The 18,853-nt window shown below is 34.7% G+C and overlaps 1 protein-coding gene and 1 pseudogene across 8 annotated transcripts in view; both read right to left on the bottom strand.

The window, feature by feature from the left end:
* The window catches only part of AHI1 (Abelson helper integration site 1), a 210,286-nt gene that overhangs the window by 61,394 nt on the left and 130,039 nt on the right, over nucleotides 1-18,853 (bottom strand). The gene's annotated exons all lie outside the window — the stretch shown is intronic.
* LOC103021025 (rho-related GTP-binding protein RhoQ-like) lies at nucleotides 685-1,668 on the bottom strand (annotated as a pseudogene).

The raw sequence follows: 18,853 nt of genomic DNA, 5'->3' as shown, positions 1-18,853 counted from the left end.
TTTCAGTTTTCATAATAAATGCAATTATGACTTTATTACACTTCTGGTATTCTTAAAGAAAGCACATCAAGCTTTAATATAGAAATACTTAGGTTACACTTAACTTCTGGCTCAAGTGATAATAAAACTTTTGGTCTTTTTTGGTCTTATACATGTTCCCCTCAGGGATGGCCCATCTCTTGTAGGCTTGGAGTGACCTTTGGCTCCGTGGTTGGCCTTGTTGTTTCAACACTCTGGATATACTAAAAGAGAAAGCAACTTACATACAAGAACAATTAATTGGAGCAAAGGGAGAAGATGCTTCTTTGTGCAGATTCCATAAGGACTACGCAGAAGTATGGATGGTCTAAGCCAGGCAGTTATATTTATAGCACTGTTTTTCACATAGTTAACAACATGGTGTGATTGTAGCTTTTTAAACTATGAAACCCCAGAGAGATTGTACTTTCTAGTTGAAATAAAGCTATTTAGAATAGATTGTGGCTTCAGATGCATTTGCTGCTTTTTCGACCTTAGGGAAACATCCTTAATGAATTTTATAGAATTCTGATGACAGGGTTTTAAAAAAAATCTCTTTCAAGTTTTAAACTGCTTCATTATTTATAAGAGGTCTGGGTATAGCTGTAGCATTTCATATGCTTTCTGAGAGAAATGGACCGTTTTCTTGGCCACTGGAGATGTTTCTCATGTAATCAAACAACAGTTTATACATCTTGATCCTATTTTTTTTTTTTAACTGTGTGTTTCTTTGGAGTTAAAATGGCTGTGATAGCCTCACCAAACACGTCAATCCCTGATGGATTAAAGGTGAACATTCCACATAGCAGCATGCTCCCATTTCTTTTTTTAAATTTTTTTAAAAAAAATTATTTATTTATTTATTTTTGGCTGCATTGGGTCTTCGTTGCTGCGTGCACGTTTTCTCTAGTTGCGGTGAGCGGGGGTTACTCTTCGTTGTGGTGTGCAGGCTTCTCATTGCGGTGGCTTCTCTTGCTGTGGAGCATGGGCTCTAGGCGTGCGGATTTCCGTAGTTGTGGCATGTGGCCTCAGTAGTTGTGGTGCGCGGGCTGTAGAGCGCAGGCCCAGTAGTTGTGGTGCTTGGGCTTAGTTGCTCTGAGGCATGTGGGATCTTCCCGGACCAGGGCTTGAACCCGTGTCTCCTGCATTGGCAGGCGGATTCTTAACCACTGCGCCACCAGGGAAGTCCTTGCTCTCATTTCTTTTGCTAGTTTCCACCCTTGTTCCAGACATAGGTTCTTCTTTCATATCTTTCAGTCTTGCTATAGTTTTGGGGTCACCTCGGAGATATGAGTTCCTATTAATACAACAGGTATATTTAGTGTGTATTCCTTAAGTTCTGTTGCCCACTCCTCTTTCACATTTTGAAATGAGGCTACATTTACCACAGAGAAGCACACAGGGAGGACATCAGTCATCGGATAAGATAAAAGCCTCAGATGATCACAGTCTTCTTGTCTGCTCTTAGTCTTTCTGTTTGGCCGTGTCATAGAGAACCAGGAGGTACTAGTTGTCCCCTAAGGTGACACTGACTGCGTAGCAGTTGAAGATGGCAGGCATGTAATCCTCCAGGACGGCGTCGTTGGCATAATTCATGGGTAGGCACATCTTGCCCGCTGCCCAGTTGCCAACCACCATGTACCTGAGCATCACTGCACTGGCCCACGAGCTATGCTGGGCATGGTCCCCCCACCTCCACTGGTCCCTTCCCCGGCTGTGCCTACCTGCTGCCCCCCAGTAATATTTAACAAGTGAAAAAAAATAAGCTTTAGGAAAGTCTCATTTCTCAATTATGTCGAGCAATGTTGGGTCTTTATTATTAAAATAGAAAAAAAGAGCAGATAAAAAAAGTTAGTAGAAAATCAAATTTAACAACAAATCCTGAATTGTACAGAAGTACATTACTAAACATTCAAATGACTCCTTTACTAATAGTGACACTGGGACTATATTTTATTTCATAAGAAGAATGGAAAAACATATAACCCTACTTCTAGCACCATGTGGTAGAAATATATACAGTCTCTTATGATTATTTCCATGAACACTAAGAAAGACAACTCTAAAGATATTCATAAAAAAGAAACTAAGGTCTTGTTATTTTTGACTGATCTTATCTGGATAATAATAGATTAAGAAAACAGAGATAAAGAAAGTAAATAATTGCACAAAGTTTATTGTCTCTGTACCAGACAAACTATCTGTTCTATCCTGCTACATAATGCTAGTATATATGAACCTTAAACACTTCATCAAACAAATATTTGAAAATATTTAATTCCAAATACCTTCTGGTAAAGTAACTACTAAGGGTAATGGAAAAAAATACGAAACTAGGAATCAAGACAGTGAGTTTCCAGTCCTGCCTGGGCCTCCAAGGCTAAAATATATCATAAAACACTCAAGCTGGATGTCTGTAAACTAAGGGGTTTGGACCAGATGCTAGGTGGTATCCCTTCCAGCTTAAAAATTCTATCATATCAGGTATTCAAATAACTATTCCAAAAGAATGGCATTCACAAATTTTAACGTAAATTCAAAATATTAATTTGTTGGATAACAGTGTGCCTGATTATTTGTGATCATACATGAATTAGAAAAGCTTGTTTGCTTGCTGCAGTACTACACAGGAAAAGCCTCTTAGTCATAATTAAAGAAGAATAGTGATAAAGCATTTCTTTGGAATTTACTGGTTGGAAATACTTCTTTCTTCTTTGACGAATAGGAATGATTGAACTTTTGGACTTCACAAATAAAGCTACTCATTTTATATGATGATTGGTATTAATTAAACCTCTTCTTACTGGAAATCACAATTCACATACTTTGTTACAGTGAATCATTAGTGCTTCATTGAAAAAGGCTCTAAAATGTATCTTTGTATTGGTTATTTCCTAAAAAAAAAATCAAGAGAATGATGCAGACCTTTATAGACTGGACTACAGATTTTTGTTTTGTTTTGTTTTTTGTTAGTGAAGAAAGATGACAGTGTACTTTAATTATTTTTCTTGGGAGGGATAGCAAAAGGAGAATTATGAATCATTGGTTTAGACGTGGGTGCTCAAAGTGGGGTCTCCAGATTAGCAGTGGCAACACTACCTGGAAACTGGTTAGAAATGCAAATTCTTGGGCCCCATTCCAGACCAACTGAAACCATATATTCTGGGGATGGACCCAGTAATCTGGTTTAACAAGGCTGCCAGGTGATTCTGATGTACCTTAAGGTTTAATTAACTTTATTTCAATGACCTACTTTATAAAACATGTACATTTATTTTCTGCACATATCAAGTATGTGACTGAATGGTTAAGAAACATAATTTAAAATATAAAACCAAATCTTATAACAAATTGTCACGGGTAAAACTTAAAAAAGTAAACCTGTTCCTCCTTTCCTATTTTACTTATGTTTCTTAGTTTCCCTCGTAGCACTGAAATGCTGACTAGGTCCAGATTTGAGTAATTTAACATCTACTTCGTCATTTTTTTCAACAAGCTCATGCTCAAACTGCAACTAGGAGTCATAGTAAACGTTTCTTAGGTTCCCCTACCATCTCTTAAGGATTAGCAAACTTTTTAAAATAGAAAAACAAGCAAACATTGAAAGATTAGATCTGTTTATCTAGCAATAATTATTAGATCGATATCGTGTCTGAGGTACTCTTATAGGCTGAGGAGACAGAAGTGAACAGTTCCTGTCCTTGGGATATTCCGTTTTATGTTTCATTGTTTTTGGTCTGGTGGCCCTTTTTAAAAACGGGACACCTTTAGTATTTGTACAAGTTACTCTGCTGTTTCTCTACTTTTAAGTTGCCAATAAAGAGTACTAGGGTGCATGCTGATATTGAATATTAAAATAATAATTTATGAATTACTTCAGAAAAGTATAATAAATTTCTTTAAATTCTCTTAACAAACCATGAGCTATGAGTAAATGTAAAATCAGTAGAAAAAGAATCAGCTGAAGATTATATTTTTAAACAAAAATAAATTAAAGTATCTGCAAACAACATATTATTCACTTTATACACAGTTTTAGTCATTATAAATTTTATACTTCACAGTTCAAAGCAGTGGTTTATAGAGATTATATACAGAAATATATCCCTTATGATAAATGGAATATTCTCTTTTTTACCCTGTTGCATTTATAACTTGTTTCTATTTTCCTTAGATGCTACTTTCCTGGCCAGGTCCTTTCTGTTGCCATATTGTTATGAGAGGTAGTACAAATTTTTTAAAAAATACATAAACATACAAATTTATAAATACTAAAATAAAAATTATTGATTCAAGTTTGTTAAGGATATAAACACATGAATATATAAATGATAAAAAACTTAAAAATAAACATATAGGGACTTCCCTGGTGGTGCAGTGGTTAAGAATCCGCCTGCCAGTGCAGGGGACACGGGTTTGATCCCTGGTCCGGGAAGATCCCACAGGCTGCGGAGCAACTAAGCCCGTGAGCCACAACTACTGAGCCCGCGTGCCTAGAGCCTATACTCCGCAACAAAAGAAGCCACTGCAATGAGAAGCCCGCGCACTGCAATGAAGAGTAGCCCCCGCTCGCTGCAACTAGAGAAAGCCCGTGCGCAGCAACAAAGACCCAACACAGCCAAAAATAAATAAATAAATATATTTTAAAAAATAAACATATAGATAGATAAGTAAGTTATACAAGGGTCTTCAAATAGACTTGTATTGTTGCAAAACTAGTTTGGAAAAGCCTATTCTAAAACTGAATATGCACCTACAGGAACTAAAAATTGTTTGTATGAGCTACATTTCCATTTTTCTTTGAGAGTGAGGTATGGGTGCATTTCTCTGTGCTTAAATACACATAATAGAGATAACAGACTTATCACTTAAAAATAACATAAGGTCTGGAGACAAATCTTTTGAGAATGAAATTAAATCTTTTTAATGCTTAATGGCATCTTCAGGATTTACTGGGCACCAACTATAAGTGCAAAGAGTTACAGTACCTGATATTTTTGAGAACTACTTAAGAGCACCCCTAAGGGCATTTATTAACAGAATTCATTAAATTTATAAATAATTTCTTTTCTTTTTTTTTTTTTCCTTGATGCACCATGTAGCTTGTGGGATCTTAGTTCCCTGAACAGGGATTGAACACGCGCCCTCGGCAGTGAAAGCACAGAGTCCTAACCACTGGACCGCCAGGGAATTCCCATAATTTATTAACAATTTCTAAAAAGATGAATTAACTAGTAACTCATTTATATAATAAATATGTTTGGTGTGTGCTATATATATAGCACTGTACATAGTATGGGAAATATAAAGAAATGCAGCATAAAGTTCTTGACTTGAAGCTACTTAAGACATAGTTAAGAAAAACATACTATTTCAAATATTATATACTTAAAAATTCTTATCCTTAAAGTTTAATTCACTCATTCTAAAACAAGTATATAAATCTCAGTTTATTTTTTTCTCAGCAACGTACATCTACTGTTATTATTTAATAATCTGCTATGCTATAGATATGTCTGTTTATCTCTCTAGATGTTATCTAGAAATATATGTATCTACCAATTATTTAATCCTTGTTATGTGTCAGGCATGAGCTAAGCATTTTACACTATATACATATGCATGTGTGTATGTGTACATACACACAAATATACACACACATATATAGCACACATATATATATATTTGTGTACATACACATGTTCACAATAAGTTCATAAACACCCTATTTAGTATTTATCATGCCTTTGTTTCCTTAATTATAAACTAAAAGAATTATTACTTGTCTAAATCACACAGTTTGGCAAATTCTAGATGTTAGAAGGTTTGCTTTTCTCCTAAATCTATGCTCTTAATCACTAAACCTATATATTTAAGTTTGAAATTAGAGGTCTTCGTGGAACCAAGTAAACATAAATCTGCTTGGTTCACTGCTTATGACTTTCGCTAAGATTTATGCCAAAAGAAGGATCTTTAAGACTTGGTATTTCTATTACAGAAGGCACCTGAAGAATATCATCAAAGCACTTTTCTTCATATTATCTTCTCAGTCACAATTTGTTGAGGCCATCAAACTGGGAAGTGATGTGGTAAACTGAAATAAGGCCAAAGTGATGGCAGACATATGTATACTAACAGGTGTGTCCATCTGATCACTATAGTTTATATTTACACTTACACTGAAATGACTAGGCATTGTTAATTTGGAAAGGCTTTGTGAAGGAATCTTGAGTAATAAATTTAAATGGAAAGAGAAAAGCTTTTTAGGCTGCTGATAGTAAGACATCAATAATTAACTGCTCATCTTATTTAAACACTGAGGCTTGTCTATTTCTAATTCTAATGTCAATCCAAATATTCTCGGAAAAGCTCATGTACACACATGTGAGTATTTGGTTTAGTGAGGAAGAAGACAAGAATATAATAGAAGGATAATGAAGAAGCTTGATGGAAAACGTCTCTATTTTAGCATATAAATATAATTATGATACATACAGAGATGTAGACGGTCAAGTAAGGGGCTCTAAAACCTACCAAACAGTATTTCAAATGGCAAAATAGAAATCAGCAAATAGAATTTTAAAGAAGCAACTAGAAAACACTGAGCTTAAGAACAAATGAGTAGAGGGGAAGCACTTCTGGAATGGGAGATTAATGAAAATTGGCTCTTCCATAAAATCAAGGAAACTGGCAAAACTGTCAAAATCAACTTTTAAGAACTTGAAAAATTAGCCAAAGGACTGCAATAATCCAAAGAGCATGTATTCAAGAAAAACAGTTGGATCTTGGTAAAAACATCAAGTTTTGTGGAATTTTAACCTGCCCTATTCCCATTACTCTCTTGCCAGCCCCATGGTAGCTTTAAAAACAGACTGACAACCACGGTCAACTGTGAAAACTATCAGGTCAGCAGTCACTGGAGAGGGCAGAACAGGTTCAGAGTGCCTATAAATCCCCATCTCCAGAGAAGTGCTACTATATGACCTAGGTGGCAGCCCCTGAAAAGCTCCATTCTCAGGGCTTGTCTTTATTTGATGTGACTCAGAGTCAGCTGTTTGAACAGCCATATTCCTCGAGCATTTGTCAAAAAAAATCAGTGGCAACTTAGGTGGTGATACATGTTATGACAAGTAAGGAACTGACCAAAAAATTAAAAGGAAAAACTGGGAAGTAACATGTCTGTCTATAGAGTTTGCTGAAAAGCATCAACAGATTCCTGGAAATCTAGAAGGCCATGGGCATGTGCAAAACTCTGTGTATGCCCAGGAAAGACCAGAGAAGGCTCAAATCTTTCATCTGTGCCGACCTTGACAGTCGATGCAAGCAAAAAGTGAAGTCTAAGTATGGTAGAGTTATGAACTGCATGTTGAAGCACTAAAAACATGTCCTAACACACACATACAGCCCTATGGAAAAGGTCCTAGGCATTTAAGGAAATCTTAATACAATCATTAGCTGACCACTAAGCTAACCAAGCAGACACTTTAGTGGTTGCACAACACAAAAAGTACAGTCTTTAAAGAATTACTCCAGAAAAGTCCCTAATTAAACAAATAGTAACAGTAATAATAACAAAAATGACAAATCATAGGGAAGTGGGGGTAGAAAATCTGATTTTTAAGTTTGCCACATTATATTATCTCAAATGTCCAGTTACAAGACATGTAAAGAAAGAGTAAAGTATAACCCTAATAGGAGTCAAAGAAGTCAATAGAAATTGTCCCTGAGAAAGTCCAGATGCTGGAATTACTAGACAAAAACTTTAAATTGGTATATATATGTTCAAAGACCTAAGGGAAACCATGTCTAAAGAATTAAGAGACTGGATATATGTATATGTATAACTGATTCACTTTGCTGTACAGCAGAAACTAACACAACATTGTTTATCAACTATAGTCCAACAAAAATTTTAAAAAAGAATTAAGAGAAAATGAGAATGCTATCTCAGCAAATTGAAAACATCAATAAAAACAAAGAATGAAAAAACAAATAGAAATTCTAGAGTTGAAAAATACAATATTCACTAGAGGGGCTCAACAGTAGATTTGAACTGGCAGAGGAAAGAATCAGTGAACTTTTTCACTGATTAGTCTGAGGAACAGAAAGAAACAAGAATGAAGAAAAATGACAGACCCTCAGACACCTATGGGCTGCCATCAAGTGTACCAAAATATGAATAATGGGAGACCCAAAAAGAGAAAAAACAGAAGGGAAGAAAGAATAGTTGAAGAAATAATGGCCCAAACTTCCCAAATTTGATCAAAAATATTAATCTGCACATCCAAGAGCCTAAACAAACACCAAGTAGAATAAACTCAGAAAGATCCACACCTAGACATATCATAGCCAAACTACTGAAGCCCTAGAATCTTGAAAGCAGCAAGAGAAAAACAACTCATCACATAGAAGGATTCTCAATAAGATTAACAATAGATTTCTCATCAGAAACCTTGGAGTTCAGAAGTTAGTAAGATGATGCTTTCAACAATAAGTGTGGAAAGAAGACTCAACCTACTATTCAATATCCAGCAAAACTACCATGTAAAAAAGAAGAAATTAATACATTCCCAGATAAATGATAACAGAGAGTTTGTTGCTAGTAGACCTGCCCTTCAAGAAAAACTAATGGGAGTCCTTCAGGCTGCAACAAAAGGGCACTTAACAGTAACTCAAATCCACATAAAGAAATAAAGAGCACTGATAAAGGTAATTACATAAGTAAATACAAAGGACAGTATAAATGTACTTTTTGGGAAACTCCTCATGTAAATTAAAAGACAACTTTGTAAAGAATTATAAAAATGTGTTGATGGGCTTACAATGTATAAATAAGAGAGTGTCATGGACTTACATATACTACCAAATGTAAAATAGATAGCTAGTGGGAAGCAGCCGCATAGCACAGGGAGATCAGCTTCGTGCTTTGTGACCACCTAGAGGGGTGGGATAGGGAGGGTGCGAGGGAGACGCAAGAGGGAGGAGATATGGGGATATATGTATATGTATATGTATAGCTGATTCACTTTGTTATAAAGCAGAAACTAACACACCATTGTAAAGCAATTATATTCCAATAAAGATGGTAAAAAAAAAAAAGATGTAATTTGTACAACCATAATAGCACAAAGGAGGCAGAAGGGAAAATAACTGTATTAAAGTTTTTATATACTATTAAAATTAAGTTGGTATTAATCCAAACTATATTGTTTTAAGTTAAGATGTTAATTGTAATTCTCAGGGTAACTACTAAGAAAACAACTCAAGTAAATACACAAAAAGAAAAAGGGATGTAAATTGGTAATCAAAAAAAGTGAGTAATGAAAGAGGAAAGCAGCAAAAAAATACATCAGACATAAAGAAAACAAAACCAAATTGTAGACTTAATTCTATCTTATCAGTAATTAAATTAAATGTAAATGGATTAAGCACTCCAAATGGAAAGCAGAGATTATCAGAATGGAAAAAAGACATGATCAAACCATCTGCTGTCTACAAGAGGAACATTTTAGATTAAAGACACAATAAAGTTGAAAAGGATGAAAAAGATATACCATACAAACAGAAACCAAAAGAGAGCTGGAGAGGCTATTGTGATACCAGGTAAAATATAATCAAAGACAAAAACTGTCAGTAAAGATAAAGAAGGACATTTTAAATGATAAAAGGGTCAATCAATCAGGAAGCCATAAATAAGTATGAATACATATGCACCTAAAAAGCCTCAAGATACATAAGGCAAAATGGACAGAATTGAAAGATGAAATAGATGATTCAACAACAATAGTTGTTGAGACTTCAATACTCCACTTTCTATAATGACTAGAACTAGGCAGATCAACATGGAAACAGAAGACTTGATCAACACTAAAAACCAACTAGATCTAACAGACATCTATCGAACACTCCACCTAATAAAAGCAGAATACATATTCTTCTTAAGTGCATGTAGAACATTCTCTAGTATAGACAATATGCTAGGCTATAAAATAAGCCTTTAAAAAAAACAAATAACCCTGAATGACAGAAAGTATGTTCTCCAACCACAATGAAATGAAAATAGAAATCAGTAACAGAAAGACAATTGGGAAATTGTGTCAAAATTAAACAACACACTCCTAAATACCAATGGGTCAAAGAAGAGAACACCAGGGAAATTTCAAAAAGATAAATGAAAAGGTAAACACAACATACCAAAATGTATGGGAAGCAGCAAAAGCAATGATCTGAGGAAATTTTATAGCTGTAAATGCTTTAATTGAGAAAAAAAAGTCAAATCAATACGCTAACCTTATACTTTAAAACTAGAAAAATAAAACTAAACCCAAAGCAAGTAGAAGGAGGGAAATGATAAATATTAGGATGGAAATAAAAGATAACAAATAGAAAAAGAATAGAGAAAATTAACAAAACCAATAATTGGTTCTCTGAAAGATCAAGAAAATTAACAAAACTTTAGCTAGACTGACCAAGGGTGGTGGAGTGGAAGGTAACACCCAAATTAATAAAATCAGGAATGAGACAGAAGATATCACTATTGGCCTTAGAGAAATATAAAGGATTATAATGGAGTGCTATTATCAACTGTATGTTAACAAATTAAATAGCCCAGATGAAAGGGACAAATTCCTAGAAAGAGACAACTTAAATGTGACTGAAGAAGATGAACATCTGAATAGACCTTAAGAGTAAAGAGACTGAATTAACAATTTAAAAAATTTCCACAAAGAAAAGCCCAGGTACAGAATGCAGCATTGGCAAACTGCACCAAATGTTTAAAGAAGAAATAATGTCAATCTTTTACAAAACTCTTCTAAAAAATAAAAGAGAAATTAACACTTTCCAACTCATTCTATGAAGTCAGTGTTATCATAATCCCAAAGCTGGACAAGAAAACTACACACTGCTTATGAATACTGATGTAAAAATATCAACAAAATACTAGTAAACAGAATCTACAACATATAAAAAGGATTATACACCATGACAAGTGGGATTTATCCCAGAAATGATAGTTTGGTTTGACATATGACAATCAGTCTATGTAATAGACCATATTAATAGCATTAAGGACAAACCCCACATAATCATCTCAATAAATACAGAAAAAGCATTTAACAAAATCCAACATCCTTCCCTGATAAAAACACTCAACAAAGTAAGAATATAAGGGAACTGCTTCAACCTGATAAAGGTTATTCACAAAAGCGCACAGCTAACAACATACTTAATGGTCAAAGGCTGATAGCTTTTCCCCTAAGATTAGGAGCAACAGAAGACACAGACACTCACCCTTGCTATTTCAACACTGTACTGGAGATTCCAGCCAGTAAATTAGGCAAGAAAAAGAAAGGCATCAAGATGGAAAGAAAGAAGTAGAACTATATTAACAGATGAAATGACCTTGTGTATAGACAATCTCAAGGAATCTACAAAAAATCCTCCAAAACATCTTATAGAAGCAGTAAACAAATTCAGTAAGGTTGCAGAATACAGGTGAATATAAAAAATCAATTATATTTTTATACCTGAGGAATGAACAATCTGAATATAAAACCAATTCCATTTACAACATCAAAAAGAATAAAATACTTGAAATAAAAGTCTAAGACTTACATACTAAAAACAAAATGTCATTGAAAGAAATTAAAGTAGACCTATATAAATTGAAAGAACCATGTTACTAGATTGGAAGACTTAATATACTGTTAAGATGAAAATCCTCCATTTTGATCTACAGATTCAACACAATCCGTATTAAAAATTTTGCAGAAACTGAGAAGGTGATTTTTAGATTCATATGGAAATGCAAGGGACCTAGAATAGAAAAATAATCTGGAAAGAGAACAAAGCTGGAGGACAAGCTCTGCTTTTAAAACTTACTACAAAGCTACAGCAATTAAAACAGTGGATTACTGACATAAAGATAGGCAAATGAATCAACACAATAGAATTGAGAGTCCAGATATAAGCCCTTATGTTCATGGTCAACTGATTTTTGAAAAGGGTGCCGAGACCATTAAATGGGGAAATAATAGTCTTTTCAATAAATGGTGCTGGGAAAACTGGATAGACACATGCAAAAAAATAAAGTTGCATCCCTAACTCACACCATATATAAAAATTAAATCTAAATGGATTATAGACCTAGAGGTAAGAGCTAAATGTATAAAACTCTCTGAGAACACATAGAAGTAAATCTTCGTGACCTTAGATCAGACAATGGTTTCTTAGATATGGTAACAAAAGCACAAGTAACAAAAGAAAAGAGTAGAGAAATTGAACTTCATAAAAATTTTTAAAAAATTTTGTGCTTCAAAGGACATGATCAAGAAAGAGAAAAAGACAACCTACAGAACAGGAGAAAATATCTGCAAATCACGTATCTGATAAGAGACTTGTATCCAGAGTATATAAAGAACTCTTACAAGTCAATACTAAGACAAACCCAATTAGATATAAATAATATGAATATATCTATATTATATCTATATTTATATATGAGTAACATAATTTATACAGTTGATTTTATATAATATATATTTATATGCTATATTCCTGGCACATGGTAGGTATACAATATGTGTCAGGTATAATTATTATTATTCAACTCCTATAGTTCTTTGAGTTATCACAGAGGAATGGTGTTTTAAAATAAAAATATTTCTATAGGACACCCACAACTATAAATGTGATCCTGTTTTCCAAATTAAATGTAGATGTGCTAACTTCAACTCCATTTCTAAAAACAAAACTGTATTGCTACCCTTGGTATAATAACATCTGATTCTCATATATACATACATACATACATAAATACATAACACAGTCATTAAAATATATCCTATTTATACAATTATATAGTAAAACATAATTTGCCCAACTAGAAAATGGGCAAAGGATTTGAATAAATTATCCAAAGACGATATACAAATAGCACTGCAAAAGATGTTCACATCATTAATCATTAAGGAAATGTAAATCAAAATCAGGAGATATAACTTTTCACTCAATAAATTGGCTATAATAAAAAAGACAGTAACAAGTGTTGGTGAGGATGTGGAGAAATTGAAACTCTCATACTTGGCTGGTGGGATTGTAAAATGGTTCAGGCACTTTAGAGAACATTTTGGCAGTTCCTCAAGATGTTAAATACAGAGTTACCATATGACACAGCAATTTCACTACTAAATATACACCCAAGAGAATTGAAAACCTAGGTCTACACAAAAACCTGTATGTAAATGTTCACACAGCATTATTCATAATAGCTAAAAATGGAAGCAACCCAAATGCTCATCAATGAATTAAAGGATAAATAAAATGTGGCATATCCATATAATAGACTATTATTCAGCCATAAAAAGGAATGAAATTCTGATGCATGTTATGACATGGATGATCTTTGAAAGCATGCTAAGTGAAAGATGCCAGATACAAAAGGTCATGTATGATATGACTGCATTTATATAAAATGTCCAGAATAGGCAAATCCACAGAGATAGGAAGTAGATTAGTATTTGCCAGGGGCTAGGGAGAGAAGGCAATGGAGCGGGGTGGGTGGCTACTACTGAGTATGGGATTTCTTTGTGGGGTGAGGAATTTGTTTTAAAATTAGACACTGATGATGGGTACCAAACTATGAATATACTAAAACCCAATGAATTGTAGACTTTAAAAGAGCAAACATTTTGCTATGTGAATTATATCCAAATAAAGCTGTTATAAAAAAAGAACATCATAGAAATTATGGTTATGGAAGGTGAAGTCAGAATAAAGGAACAGATACAAGCAAAAACACAGAGATGGAGACCATAGTGATTCATGTCAGAGAGGGGAGTCTTGATTCTGGCTATGGAAATGGACAAAAGAGGTTAGACTGTGGAAATATAACAGAAGAGGAAAGCAATACATGAGGTACATAAGAGAGATAGATAAGCTTAATATATTACCAAGGTTTTGTCAGTAAGAACTAAGCAGTTGGTAGTACTAGTGACAGAAGATTAAAGTGGAAAGGCCCAATAGAAGTCCCAGGAAAGACAGGAATTTTATTGAGCTGTACTCATTTTCAGGTTCTTTGGTTCCCAAGTGGTTAACAGCCTAAGTATTTATTATGAAGATTTTTCTAGTAGAATGGAGAAAGAAAAGAATAATTAAGATTAGAAACATCAACTGAGGAGTCATTCATGCTTAGGTACCAGCTGACACTTGGGTGTGTACAATGAGTTTTACAAGTAGGTCTCAAGGAAGAAGGGACAAAGCCCAATCACCTCATTCTTGGGTGAGACAATTACCTTTTCATTCCTGTTCTTTTTAGTCCTGTTCTTCAAACAGCTGTCTGTGGCATGTGGGTAGCATAGTTTGAAGTGTAACAGGTGCTTGTAATTTCCTTTCTCAAGGTCACAGGTGACTCTGCCAGTGCACTAGAAAAACCACAGCTTCTGGGCCCCTTTCTTCCCACCAAACCCCAAGATCCCCTTCTCACATCCAGATTACTCTCTGTTACTTATGTGTCTTTAACCCACCCTGCAGCTTTGAGAATTGAAGTGCCACTATTCTGAGGGAATCTAAGACTCTGTCCACTAACCCCAAACCATATCTGATTAAAACTCCTTGGTGTGTGGATGGGATGTTTTCCAAGAAAAAAATTCTGCAATTGGCTTTCTTAGATAACATCCATGGTAGATGGTGAAGAGGGAGGAATCTGTATTTGGCTCTGTCCTGTCCTCAAGGTCTTCATGACCCATCTTGGCTGTCATTCTGGTCAGCCCTACCAGAATCGCTCAGTTGTCTACTCTCCTCATTACCACCCCTGCCTAATGCCATTAAAAGATACAGTGATGATACAAAGATCAGATAATACACACTATGAAGCAGGGTTTTTAAAACTAAAAATTGTTTTTATAAGTGTTAATTGCTGTTAATATTATCTGAACTGCTCCCAGTTTCCACAGAATCTGCCTTGTGCCACTGAGTGACATTTGAGTTTAATGGTTTAATCATATAAACTAATTCTGCTCTTAATATTTTTGGCTCATCTACCATAATGCATTAACACATTCAATTTCAATGTTTCTAAAAGACTCTTAAAGACCATTTATGTTTCAGTTTCCCTGCTGGCGAATGATGATGATGATGGTGGTGATGATGGTGATAATGATGATGATACTTTTATCATACAGAATTATGACATTCATGAGATATCCTACATAAAACACTTTGCACAGTGCCTGGTACATAGTGAGTGCCCAGTAAATGTTAGAGGTATGATTTTTATTACTCAACTCCTAAAGTTCTTTATCAAAGAGGAATGGCGTTCTGTAGTAAAGTATTTCTGTAGTACTATAAACGTAACCATATTTTCCAAACAAAATATAGATCTACTAACTCCAACTCCATTCTGAAAAGAAAATTTACTTCTAGGTTTGGCAAAATAAGCTTTGAATCCATAAAGTGCCCTCAGAAAAGTCTGCTCATGTTGCCATAAGATATCACCAGGCAGAGATACGGTGACAAGAAAACTTTATGAAGTTTAATTAAAAACACAGAAGTTTAGTTCCCTCTAGGGATTTATCTTACTTACTCTTTATGCATTAAACTAATCTGTGACCCAATAATGTGGTTATACCAAGAGGTGTCTGCATTACTGGCTGCTGCACTATGATCTCTGCCAAAGACTGATCTCTGGGGACGCTGAGAAGATGGCAGGATAAAGGGCATCACAGGAAGAAGAGATCTGGTAAACTCGTGTATATTTATCAAGGTAAGAAAAGAATCTATGGAACATCTGGAGTGGCAGATGGTAAATGCCCATCTAGGCAGGAAGAACAGAGGACTAGTTTGATAACTTTTGATTAAATTTTCCCAAAATGGAAAATAATATTCCATAAAATGATGAGTCTGAAAAGTTTTTCTAAATAATTGCTTCATTTTATGGCATGATCAACTCAAGTTTTGGTTTCTGTTATGTACTATATTCAATGCTTCCTCACAGGGATCAAATTTTATATTGATTAAAAGGAAAATTTCAAGTAATCACCAAATCTTATTTTAAAAGACAGGTAAGTAAATGCTTTGTTAAAGGACAATGCAATGTAACATTGAAATTGTTTTTAAACATTAACATCCTCCCCCCAAATGACTTTTATTTATAAGGCATTTTGTTGATAAATAGAAACTTAAACTGACCACATGTAAAGAAATTGTTGCCTTTTTGATTTTGTTCATTGTTCAATATTTTCCTCATGTTGTGAATAAAGACAATAAATAAGGGGCATTATAAAATTTGTTCATGTTACAGAGTTCAGGAGTGAGTGACCATGGCTGAAAAAAATCGGCATTCAAAAGAAAAATGAGTCAAAAATAAACTGATGAAATTCAACAAGGATAAATGGACCACTGCACTTAGGGTTAAACGGTAATAGTGGAAAGCTGAGAGATTACTGTGTGCTAGACACTGTACTCAGTACTGGAAACAGCACTAATGAGGTGGGTACTATTATTATCTCCATCCTAGAGATGGGGATACTGAGGCACAAGTAGGTAAAGAATGGGAAGACAGGTCTTGACAGTAAATCTTTAAAATATCAAGAAGTTATGGTAGGTCATAATTCAATATCAAACACAGTATGCAGATTATAGAAACCAATAATATCACTATTTTTCATATCACAATTAGAATATTAAATCTAGTTCTGGATGTCACTTTTCCAAAGAATATGAACAAACTGGACCAGTATAATCAGTATAGATTAAGTAGAAGAAAATGGATAGAGTTAGTCTAAAAAAGAGAATGTCAAGATGAAACAGACACTCTCAAGCATCTCAAGAGCTGTGTTTATAGCAGAGGAAGTTGATTTGTTCTATAACGATCTAGAAGCAGAGTAAAACCAAGGTACTAATCATTTGTAGGTAAAGCACAAAACTTGAGTAATTAATGAAAACACAGTGTTTCTAAGGTAGAAGTAGTTTTTTGTTTTCCAGGAAAGAACGTATCCACAAGCAAGGGGACTTTTTTCTGTAACCAGAGACACATCCTTCTCATATGTTGAAGCTAAATGACTAAAAATGTGTAGAGATTAGAAGCGTCTCGATACACTTATCAAAATATCCCATTATTAGCAGATAATGTAGTCTTTGTCAAATATCAAGAACTCCAGAGGCTCTTAGGTAACATGTTAATTAAAAAGAAAAGAATTTCCTGGCTCTATATTTACCATCTGTGTGACCCTAGTGAAGACTCTTCACTTTTCAGTGCCTCAGTTTCATAATTTATAAAATGGGGATAATAAAACCTATCTAAGATTATACAGATGAAAAGAAAGTAGATATAAAGATACACTGGCAACATATTAGGTATTCAATACATGTGTATCACTGATGCTCACAACAAAGTTAAATAATAGTTTGATATAATTAACTTATTCTTAGAGATTCAGGATCATTATGAATATTAGTAATATAATAGCTAGTAATATTATGTGTAAGGCATTGGACAGTTCTCAGACTGTAGTGCGGAACAAGAACATGGAAAACCCCTCTTTTAGTGGTGCTTACATTTTACGAGGGGAGACAAAATTCCATAATTTTTTATAGGCCTTTCTGCTATAAAGCCTTGCATTCTGTAAAATGAGGCTTATGAAAAAAAAAATGCAGTTGTTGCAGACTACTTAAAATCTATGGAACTTGTAACTAGGGTGCTGAAAGAAACTAACAATCCTAATCAAAGTACTAATGTGGTATTAAATCTTTGCTGGCATCTGTACCCAGCATTATGGTTAAGTCAGGTCCATGAAAGAATTTCCTTTCAATAGAGACCAGTTTATCAAAATTAAAAACCCAGGGCTTCCCTGGCGGCGCAGTGGTTGAGAATCTGCCTGCCAATGCAGGGGACATGGGTTCGAGCCCTGGTCTGGGAGGATCCCACATGCTGCGAAGCGACTAGGCCCGTGAGCCACAATTGCTGAGCCTGCACGTCTGGAGCCTGTGCTCCGCAACAAGAGAGTCCGCGATAGTGAGAGGCACGTGCACCGCGATGAAGAGTGGCCCCCACTTGCCGCAACTAGAGAAAGCCCTCACACAGAAACGAAGACCCAACATAGCCATAAATAAATAAATAAATAAAACTTAAAAAAAAATAAAATAAAGCAAATAATTTTTAAAAACCCAATCAGGTTTTAGATTTCATCAAACAAAACAATTCTTCATTTGTATTAGCAGTTCTTGAAGCTACTAAATTAGACATTAGCAAAAGGCATTTCAGCTTTTTTCTAAAATGATTCAGTCTTTCCATTTGATTATGAGAAAGCCTGCCTCTGATGGGTTTAAACTTGTAACATGCATAAATAAATCTTTTGCAATCTTATTGACATCATTCAACTATTTATTAACTGCACATTGGCTAATTTGCATTACAGAAACACAGACTGTACTTACAATGACAGTAAGTACTACTCCAAAGAAACAGGTTAGGGGGTGAAGTACATGTTTTGGGCGGGGCATATCACCACCTCCCCTTATGGCATTTAACAGAGCTCCTGCTTTCTGGCTCCTGTCTTCCCAGTTTAAGTTCCTGAGGAAACAGACTCCCTTCCAGCACTTGCTCTTTTTGCTGCTCTCAGGGGAAAAAATGACCAAAATAATTCCTCTGGAGTCAGGTCTCATGGGAACCACGTGTTCATACTTCTAGACATCTCACTAGAGCTTGACTAAGGAAGTACTTCAGCTAGAGTCTAAAATGGAATGATTTTAATTTCTTTAGTTTTTTAATGCTTTAGATGTACTGTTTTAGAATATTTATGCACTTTTGAATTGTTCTTGATTCACAGTTTTGATT

The sequence above is a fragment of the Balaenoptera acutorostrata genome, chromosome 14, assembly GCF_949987535.1.
Source record: "Balaenoptera acutorostrata chromosome 14, mBalAcu1.1, whole genome shotgun sequence".
NCBI classification, from domain to species: domain Eukaryota; kingdom Metazoa; phylum Chordata; class Mammalia; order Artiodactyla; family Balaenopteridae; genus Balaenoptera; species Balaenoptera acutorostrata.
Note: the sequence above shows the minus strand (reverse complement) of the source record. Positions and strands in the feature narration are given on the sequence as shown.